Below are 9,095 nucleotides of genomic sequence, written 5' to 3'. Positions count from 1 at the left end.
TGTGATGAGGCTGGGATGAGAATCTCAGCCCAGGTCAGGTGACCCAAAACCAAATAACTAAATAAATAAATTGATTGATAGATAGATAGATGATTGATAGATAGATAGATAGATAGATAGATAGATAGATAGATAGATAGATAGAAAGAAAAAGAATTCATGTAGAGCAGAGAGGTTTGTGATGAGGCTGGGATGAGAATCTCGGCCCAGGTCAGGTGCCCCAAAACCAAATAAATAAATAAATTGATAGATAGATGATTGAAAGAAAGAAAGAAAGAAAGAAAGAAAGAAAGAAAGAAAGAAAGAAAGAAAGAAAGAAAGAAAGAGGGAGGGAGGGAGGGAGGAAGAAAGAAAGAAAGAAAGAAAGAAAGAAAGAAAGAGAAAAAGAAAGAAGAGAAAGAGAAGAGAAAAAGGAAAGAAAGAAAGAAAGAAAGAAAGAAAGAAAGAGAAAAAGGAAAGAAAGAAAGAAAGAAAGAAAGAAAGAAAGAAAGAAAGAAAGAAAGAAAGAAAGAAAGAAAGAAAGAAAGAAAGAAAGAAAGAAAGAAAGAAAGAAAGAAAGAAAGAAAGAAAGAAAAGGAATTCATGCAGAGCAGAGAGATTTGTGATGAGGCTGGGATGAGAATCTCGGCCCAGGTCAGGTGCCCCAAAACCAAATAAATAGATAGATAGATAGATAGATAGATAGATAGATAGATAGATAGATAGATAGATAGATAGATAGATAGATAGATAGAAAGATAGAAAGATAGAAAGAAAAGGAATTCATGCAGAGCAGAGAGATTTGTGATGAGGCTGGAGTGAGAATCTCGGCCCAGGTCAGGTGCCCCAAAACTAGATAGATAGATAGATAGATAGATAGATAGATAGATAGATAGATAGATAGATAGATAGATAGATAGATAGATAGATGATAGATAGATAGATAGATAGATAGATAGATAGATAGATAGATAGATAGATAGATAGATGATAGAAAAGGAATTCATGCAGAGCAGAGAGATTTGTGATGAGGCTGGGAGGAGGACCTGGGCCCAGGGTCTAGAGTCTCCCCATCTCTTCTAGGGTGCCTGGGGGCCTGGGTCCTCTGCCCCTCAGTGCTCCCTCCCTGGGTTCCCCTTCTCTCAGCTCTCACCCAGAGAGCTTCCTCCAACGCTTGTAGGCGGAGCAGCCCTGGGGAAAGTGGACTTTGCAGCCATCTGGAGCAAAGGAAGAACTCCGCAGCAGCCAATGGGAGGCAGGAGGCGGGAGGCGTTGCAGGTCAGGTGCTCGGCGGGACCCAGTTACGGTTAGCCGCTGCGGGATCGAGGGGCTGCCCCGTCCCCCCACGACCCCCCACTTTGGGCTCGGTCCATCTGGAGGGGATCCCCTCCGGGCCACCCGACTGATCGGATCACTGCAAGGGTAAGTGTCAGGGGAGCGATCGGCCCGGGACCGAACTCGGGTCCTAACTGCGGGGTGCAAAGCCTCCTGGCCTTGGCACTGTCCCACTTTGCTGCCCTTCCCAGCATTTTGGGGGTTCAGCGGGCGGGACATGGGGTGTTTGGGAACACGCCTCTTGCTTTGCGACAGTTCCCAGAGTCTAGTGTTGAATCTTCTTGGAGAAAATGGGGCGACACATTTCTCTTCCTCTTTGGGCCTTACCCTGACACATCTCCTCCAGCCATCACCGGGGCCCCTTTTCCTTTTCTGGCATCTTTCCCTCCCGAGGACCAGCACTGGGCTCTGGAAGTGGGGTGAGGGTGGGGGAGGAGGGCAGGACTGGACTTTTGGACCCAGAATTGGGACTTCTTACTCTTAAACTTAGCGTTCCCAGCCTGGAAAAAAAGAAAAGAAAGAAATTGAGAGGGAGAGAGAGAGGAGAGAGGAGAGAGAGAGAGAGAGAGAGAGAGAGAGAGAGAGAGAGAGAGAGAGAGAGAGAGAGAGAGAGAGAGAGAGAGAGAGAGAGAGAGAGAGAGAGAGAGAGAGAGAGAGAGAGAGAGAGAGAGAGAGAGAGAGAGAGAGAGAGAGAGAGAGAGAGAGAGAGAGAGAGAGAGAGAGAGAGAGAGAGAGAGAGAAGAGAGAGAGAGAGAGAAATTAAGGGATTTCTTACACACACACACAAAAGAAAGAAATTAAGATTTCTTACGCACGCACACAGGAGAAGGAAAGAAAAGAAAAGAAAGAAATTAAGATTTCTCACACACACATAAGGAAAAGAAAAAAAAGCAAGAAATTAAGAGATTTCTTACACACACACACACACACACACACACACACACACACACACACACACACACACACACACACGTCTTTTTACTCGTAAGCTTAGCATTCCCAGCATGGAAAAAAGAAAAGAAAAACATCAGAGATTTCTTAAACACAGACCACACCACACCACACACCACACACCACACCACACCACACCACACCACACCACACCACACCACACCACACCACACCACACCTCCTTTCTCCCGGTTATTACTTTTCCTGATGTGATATTGTGGCTTCTTCTTGCCAAACATTCCTTTCCATTCAGCCTCTTGTTTGGTTTTGTCCCAGGGAAGCAGGTTTGACCTGTTTACCAGTTCCTTTAGTAGGGGAATCAGATGTTTCAGCTAGTTGATTATTTTTTTTAGCCTTAATTTATATTTGGTGCATGGTAGGAAAGCAAATAAAGTAGCCACTACCCTCAGTCAGATGTGTTAAAAAGTGTATTTGTATTTTCTTATGGGAATTCTTTCTCTTATTTAATGTTCCTTTCAGAATTGAAATGACTATTGCCACTTCAGAAGTGGTTAAGTTATTGTTGAACCACTGTCTGGAGACCAATATACAACAATTTCAAGTTTAAGTAATGCTCAGGTAGGGTGCAATCATGGTTAAAAAACCAAAAAAAAAACCAAACAAAACATGGGGCTGGGAAGGTGGTGCTAGAGGTAAGGTGTCTGCCTTGCAAGCGCTAGCCAAGGAAGGACGAGGTTGGATCCCCCGGCGTCCCATATGGTTCCCCCAAGCCAGGGGCGATTTCTGAGCGCTTAGCCAGGAGTAACCCCTGACCATCAAACGGGTGTGGCCCCAAAACCAAAAATAAATAAATAAATAAATAAATAAAAACAATAAAAACAGAATCATTGCTCTCGAGTATATGGAAGCAAAGCAAGCATGCCAAAAAAAAAAAAAAACTTTTGTTTGCCAATGCCTATAGTAATGCAGAAGTCTTTTTGAAAGTTAAAAATGTCTTTTGAAATAGGAAGTTGCTAAACTTCATTCTAGATACATGTTGACTGTTGACGAATAGACAGGAAAAGGAGAGAAAAATATCTCTGCTTGTTTCATGCAAGTCCAATTACAAGTGACAATTTACACACGTATTATTTATCCAATTTGCCTGTTAGCTTTTCTAAATAGAATAGAAACTTTTTAGTATTATACGCAGGAGAAAATAACAACCTTGGTCCAAAAGACATTTACCCTGAAAACAACTTTATATACGTATTATTACTCAGATTAAATATTAGCACATTTTATCATAGGAAGTTCGACATTGTTTCAAAATTTGGTTTTTAGTTTAGAATCTAGTTGTTAAAAATGATTTTGTGGCGCCAGAGAGATAGCATGGAGGTAAGGCGTTTTGCCTTTCATGTAAAAGGACGGTGGTTCGAATCCCGGCATCCCATATGGTACCCCATGCCTGCCAGGAGCAATTTCAGAGCGTGGAGCCAGGAGTAACCCCTGAGCGCTGCTGGGTGTGACCCAAAAACCAAAAAAAAATAAATAAATAATAAGATTTTGCATTGTTTTTTAATAATTGAATGCAGATTGTATTTCACAATTAATTTTGAATGTCACAAATTCATCATTTTAGGAAGTCAATTATTTTTTTTTTTTTTTTTTTGGTTTTTGGTTTTTGGGCCACACCTGGCGGTGCTCAGGGGTTACTCCTGGCTGTCTGCTCAGAAATAGCTCCTGGCAGGCACAGGGACCATATGGGACACCGGGATTCGAACCAACCACCTTTGGTCCTGGATCGGCTGCTTGCAAGGCAAACACCGCTGTGCTATCTCTCCGGGCCCCAATTATTTTTCTTGATTGAAAATTACTTTTACTGGTGAAGAAGGGGGTGTACTTCTTACGATTGAAACACACTATGTTTGTAATCATGGTGCTTAAATAAAGATATTATTAAAATAATTAGTTATTTAAACACCTTGGTTTACAAGGTTGTTCATAATACAGTTATTCTTTTATTTTTACATTTGTTCATAATTGCATTTCAGTCATACAAAGTACAACACTAGTGCACATTTCAGGCTACCCATGTTCCCAGTTTCCCTCCCCTCTCTCCACTGCCTTCCTTTGTGACAGATATTTCTCTGTCTCTGTCTCTGTCTCTCTCTCTCTGTCTGTCTCTCTCTCTCCCTCCTTCCTCTCTCTCCTCTTTCTCAATAGTTGTTACTGAAGGGGTATCTTTCCAAAGAAACTTAATTCTTTAACCCCGGCTGTGCTCAGGGGTTTCCCCTTGCTCTGTGTTCAGGGATCAATTCTGGTTGACTCCAGGGGCCATTATGGGATGCCAAGAATTAAAACCAGGTCAGTTATGCTCAAGGCAAACAACCTACCCACTGTACCACTGCTCAGACCCTAAGAAACCAATTTTGGTTCTTCACTTTTTTCTAGTAATGCTGCTGACATAATGAGGCAAAAAGCCTTTGTCTTTTTGAAAATAACAGGTGCATAGGTGAGAGAGATGGTAAAGTGGATAAGGACTTGCTTTGCATGTGGCCCATGACCGATATTCATTCCTGACATCATGTGACCCCACAACACTGCCGGGAGCGATCTATTTTTTTTTTTTACCCCTGACATAAAGTCAGGAGTAAACCATGTACACCATCTGGTCTGGTTCAAAAACCTCCTCAAAAAAACAAAAACAAAACAAAAAAAATGGGGCCGGCGCTATAGCACAGTAAACCGCGAGTGCTGCCTGTTTTGGCCCCCAAACCAAAATAAACAAATAAATAAAAATGAAATCTAAGGCTTTCTGAAAGTTTATGCATGTGAATCATATTCCTTTCTTCCTTCCTTCCTTTTTTCTTTTTTTTTTTTTCTTTCTTTCTTTCTTTCTTTCTTTCTTTCTTTCTTTCTTTCTTTCTTTCTTTCTTTCTTTCTTTCTTTCTTTCTCCTTCTCTTCCTTCTTCTTCCTTCTTCTTTCTTTCTTCCTTCCTTCCTTCCTTCCTTCCTTCCTTCCTTCCTTCCTTCCTTCCTTCCTTCCTTCCTTCCTTCCTTCCTTCCTTCCTTCCTTCCTTCCTTTCTTTCTTTCTTTCTTGGTTTTTGGGCCACACCCGGTGGTGCTCAGGGGTTACTCCTGGCTATGTGCTCAGAAGTCGCTCCTGGCTTGGGGGACCATATGGGACACCGGGGGATCGAACCGCGGTCCATCCAAGGCTAGCGCAGGCAAGGCAGGCACCTTACCTCTAGCGCCACCACCTGACCTTTCTTTCCTTCTTTCTTCTTTCTTTCTTTCTCTCCCTCCCTCCCTCCCTCTCTCTCTCTCTCTCTCTCCCTTTCTTTCTTTCTTTCTTTCTTTCTTTCTTTCTTTCTTTCTTTCTTTCTTTCTTTCTTTCTTTCTTTCTTTCTTTCCTTCCTTCCTTCCTTCCTTCCTTCCTTCCTTCCTTCCTTCCTTCCTTCCTTCCTTCCTTTCTTTTTTGGTTTTTGGGCCACACCCGGTGGTGCTCAGGGGTTACTCCTGGCTATGTGCTCAGAAGTCGCTCCTGGCTTGGGGGACCATATGGGACACCGGGGGATCGAACCGCGGTCCATCCAAGGCTAGCGCAGGCAAGGCAGGCACCTTACCTCTAGCGCCACCACCTGACCTTTCTTTCCTTCTTTCTTCTTTCTTTCTTTCTCTCCCTCCCTCCCTCCCTCCCCTCCTCTCTCTCTCTCCCTCTCTTTCTCCTTTCTTTCTTTCTTTCTTTCTTTCTTTCTTTCTTTCTTTCTTTCTTTCTTTCTTTCTTTCTTTCTTTCTTTCTTTCTTTCCTTCCTTCCTTCCTTCCTTCCTTCCTTCCTTCCTTCCTTCCTTCCTTCCTTTCTTTTTTGGTTTTTGGGCCACACCCGGTGGTGCTCAGGGGTTACTCCTGGCTATGTGCTCAGAAGTCGCTCCTGGCTTGGGGGACCATATGGGACACCGGGGGATCGAACTGCGGTCCATCCAAGGCTAGCGCAGGCAAGGCAGGCACCTTACCTCTAGCGCCACCACCTGACCTTTCTTTCCTTCTTTCTTCTTTCTTTCTTTCTCTCCCTCCCTCCCTCCCTCTCTCTCTCTCTCTCTCTCTCTTTCTTTCTTTCTTTCTTTCTTTCTTTCTTTCTTTCTTTCTTTCTTTCTTTCTTTCTTTCTTTCTTTCTTTCTTTCCTTCCTTCCTTCCTTCCTTCCTTCCTTCCTTCCTTCCTTCCTTCCTTCCTTCCTTCCTTCCTTCCTTTCTTTTTTGGTTTTTGGGCCACACCCGGTGGTGCTCAGGGGTTACTCCTGGCTATGTGCTCAGAAGTCGCTCCTGGCTTGGGGGACCATATGGGACACCGGGGGATCGAACCGCGGTCCATCCAAGGCTAGCGCAGGCAAGGCAGGCACCTTACCTCTAGCGCCACCACCTGACCTTTCTTTCCTTCTTTCTTCTTTCTTTCTTTCTCTCCCTCCCTCCCTCCCTCTCTCTCTCTCTCTCCCTTTCTTTCTTTCTTTCTTTCTTTCTTTCTTTCTTTCTTTCTTTCTTTCTTTCCTTCCTTCCTTCCTTCCTTCCTTCCTTCCTTCCTTCCTTCCTTCCTTTCTTTTTTGGTTTTTGGGCCACACCCGGTGGTGCTCAGGGGTTACTCCTGGCTATGTGCTCAGAAGTCGCTCCTGGCTTGGGGGACCATATGGGACACCGGGGGATCGAACCGCGGTCCATCCAAGGCTAGCGCAGGCAAGGCAGGCACCTTACCTCTAGCGCCACCACCTGACCTTTCTTTCCTTCTTTCTTCTTTCTTTCTTTCTCTCCCTCCCTCCCTCCCTCCCTCTCTCTCTCTCTCTCTCTCTTTCTTTCTTTCTTTCTTTCTTTCTTTCCTTCCTTCCTTCCTTCCTTCCTTCCTTCCTTCCTTCCTTCCTTCCTTCCTTTCTTTTTTGGTTTTTGGGCCACACCCGGTGGTGCTCAGGGGTTACTCCTGGCTATGTGCTCAGAAGTCGCTCCTGGCTTGGGGGACCATATGGGACACCGGGGGATCGAACCGCGGTCCATCCAAGGCTAGCGCAGGCAAGGCAGGCACCTTACCTCTAGCGCCACCACCTGACCTTTCTTTCCTTCTTTCTTCTTTCTTTCTTTCTCTCCCTCCCTCCCTCCCTCCCTCTCTCTCTCTCTCTCTTCTTTCTTTCTTTCTTTCTTTCTTTCTTTCTTTCTTTCTTTCTTTCTTTCTTTCTTCTTTCCTTCCTTCCTTCCTTCCTTCCTTCCTTTCTTTTTTGGTTTTTGGGCCACACCCGGTGGTGCTCAGGGGTTACTCCTGGCTATGTGCTCAGAAGTCGCTCCTGGCTTGGGGGACCATATGGGACACCGGGGGATCGAACCGCGGTCCATCCAAGGCTAGCGCAGGCAAGGCAGGCACCTTACCTCTAGCGCCACCACCTGACCTTTCTTTCCTTCTTTCTTCTTTCTTTCTTTCTCTCCCTCCCTCCCGTCCCTCCCTCTCTCTCTCTCTCTCTCCCTTTCTTTCTTTCTTTCTTTCTTTCTTTCTTTCTTTCTTTCTTTCTTTCTTTCTTTCTTTCTTTCTTTCTTTCTTTCTTTCCTTCCTTCCTTCCTTCCTTCCTTCCTTCCTTCCTTTCTTTTTTGGTTTTTGGGCCACACCCGGTGGTGCTCAGGGGTTACTCCTGGCTATGTGCTCAGAAGTCGCTCCTGGCTTGGGGGACCATATGGGACACCGGGGGATCGAACCGCGGTCCATCCAAGGCTAGCGCAGGCAAGGCAGGCACCTTACCTCTAGCGCCACCACCTGACCTTTCTTTCCTTCTTTCTTCTTTCTTTCTTTCTCTCCCTCCCTCCCTCCCTCCCTCTCTCTCTCTCTCTCTCTCTTTCTTTCTTTCTTTCTTTCTTTCTTTCTTTCTTTCTTTCCTTCCTTCCTTCCTTCCTTCCTTCCTTCCTTCCTTCCTTCCTTCCTTCCTTTCTTTTTTGGTTTTTGGGCCACACCCGGTGGTGCTCAGGGGTTACTCCTGGCTATGTGCTCAGAAGTCGCTCCTGGCTTGGGGGACCATATGGGACACCGGGGGATCGAACCGCGGTCCATCCAAGGCTAGCGCAGGCAAGGCAGGCACCTTACCTCTAGCGCCACCACCTGACCTTTCTTTCCTTCTTTCTTCTTTCTTTCTTTCTCTCCCTCCCTCCCTCCCTCCCTCTCTCTCTCTCTCTCTCTCTCTCTCTCTCTCTTTCTTTCTTTCTTTCTTTCTTTCTTTCTTTCTTTCTTTCTTTCTTTCTTTCTTTCTTTCTTTCTTTCTTTCTTTCCTTCCTTCCTTCCTTCCTTCCTTCCTTTCTTTTTTGGTTTTTGGGCCACACCCGGTGGTGCTCAGGGGTTACTCCTGGCTATGTGCTCAGAAGTCGCTCCTGGCTTGGGGGACCATATGGGACACCGGGGGATCGAACCGCGGTCCATCCAAGGCTAGCGCAGGCAAGGCAGGCACCTTACCTCTAGCGCCACCACCTGACCTTTCTTTCCTTCTTTCTTCTTTCTTTCTTTCTCTCCCTCCCTCCCTCCCTCCCTCTCTCTCTCTCTCTCTCCCTTTCTTTCTTTCTTTCTTTCTTTCTTTCTTTCTTTCTTTCTTTCCTTCCTTCCTTCCTTCCTTCCTTCCTTCCTTCCTTCCTTCCTTCCTTTCTTTTTTGGTTTTTGGGCCACACCCGGTGGTGCTCAGGGGTTACTCCTGGCTATGTGCTCAGAAGTCGCTCCTGGCTTGGGGGACCATATGGGACACCGGGGGATCGAACCGCGGTCCATCCAAGGCTAGCGCAGGCAAGGCAGGCACCTTACCTCTAGCGCCACCACCTGACCTTTCTTTCCTTCTTTCTTCTTTCTTTCTTTCTCTCCCTCCCTCCCTCCCTCCCTCT

The 9,095-nt window shown here is 45.6% G+C and overlaps 1 protein-coding gene across 1 annotated transcript in view; it reads left to right on the top strand.

The window, feature by feature from the left end:
* Positions 1–1,270: 1,270 nt before the first annotated feature.
* ENPP5 (ectonucleotide pyrophosphatase/phosphodiesterase family member 5) overlaps positions 1,271–9,095 on the top strand; it is a 16,720-nt gene continuing 8,895 nt past the window's right edge. The window contains exon 1 of the mRNA XM_049765507.1: positions 1,271–1,401. The gene's annotated coding sequence lies outside the window, so the exon portion shown is untranslated. The remainder of the gene's footprint in view (positions 1,402–9,095) is intronic.

The sequence above is a fragment of the Suncus etruscus genome, chromosome 18, assembly GCF_024139225.1.
Source record: "Suncus etruscus isolate mSunEtr1 chromosome 18, mSunEtr1.pri.cur, whole genome shotgun sequence".
NCBI lineage: Eukaryota > Metazoa > Chordata > Mammalia > Eulipotyphla > Soricidae > Suncus > Suncus etruscus.
This window is presented reverse-complemented; position numbering and strand designations above follow the sequence as displayed.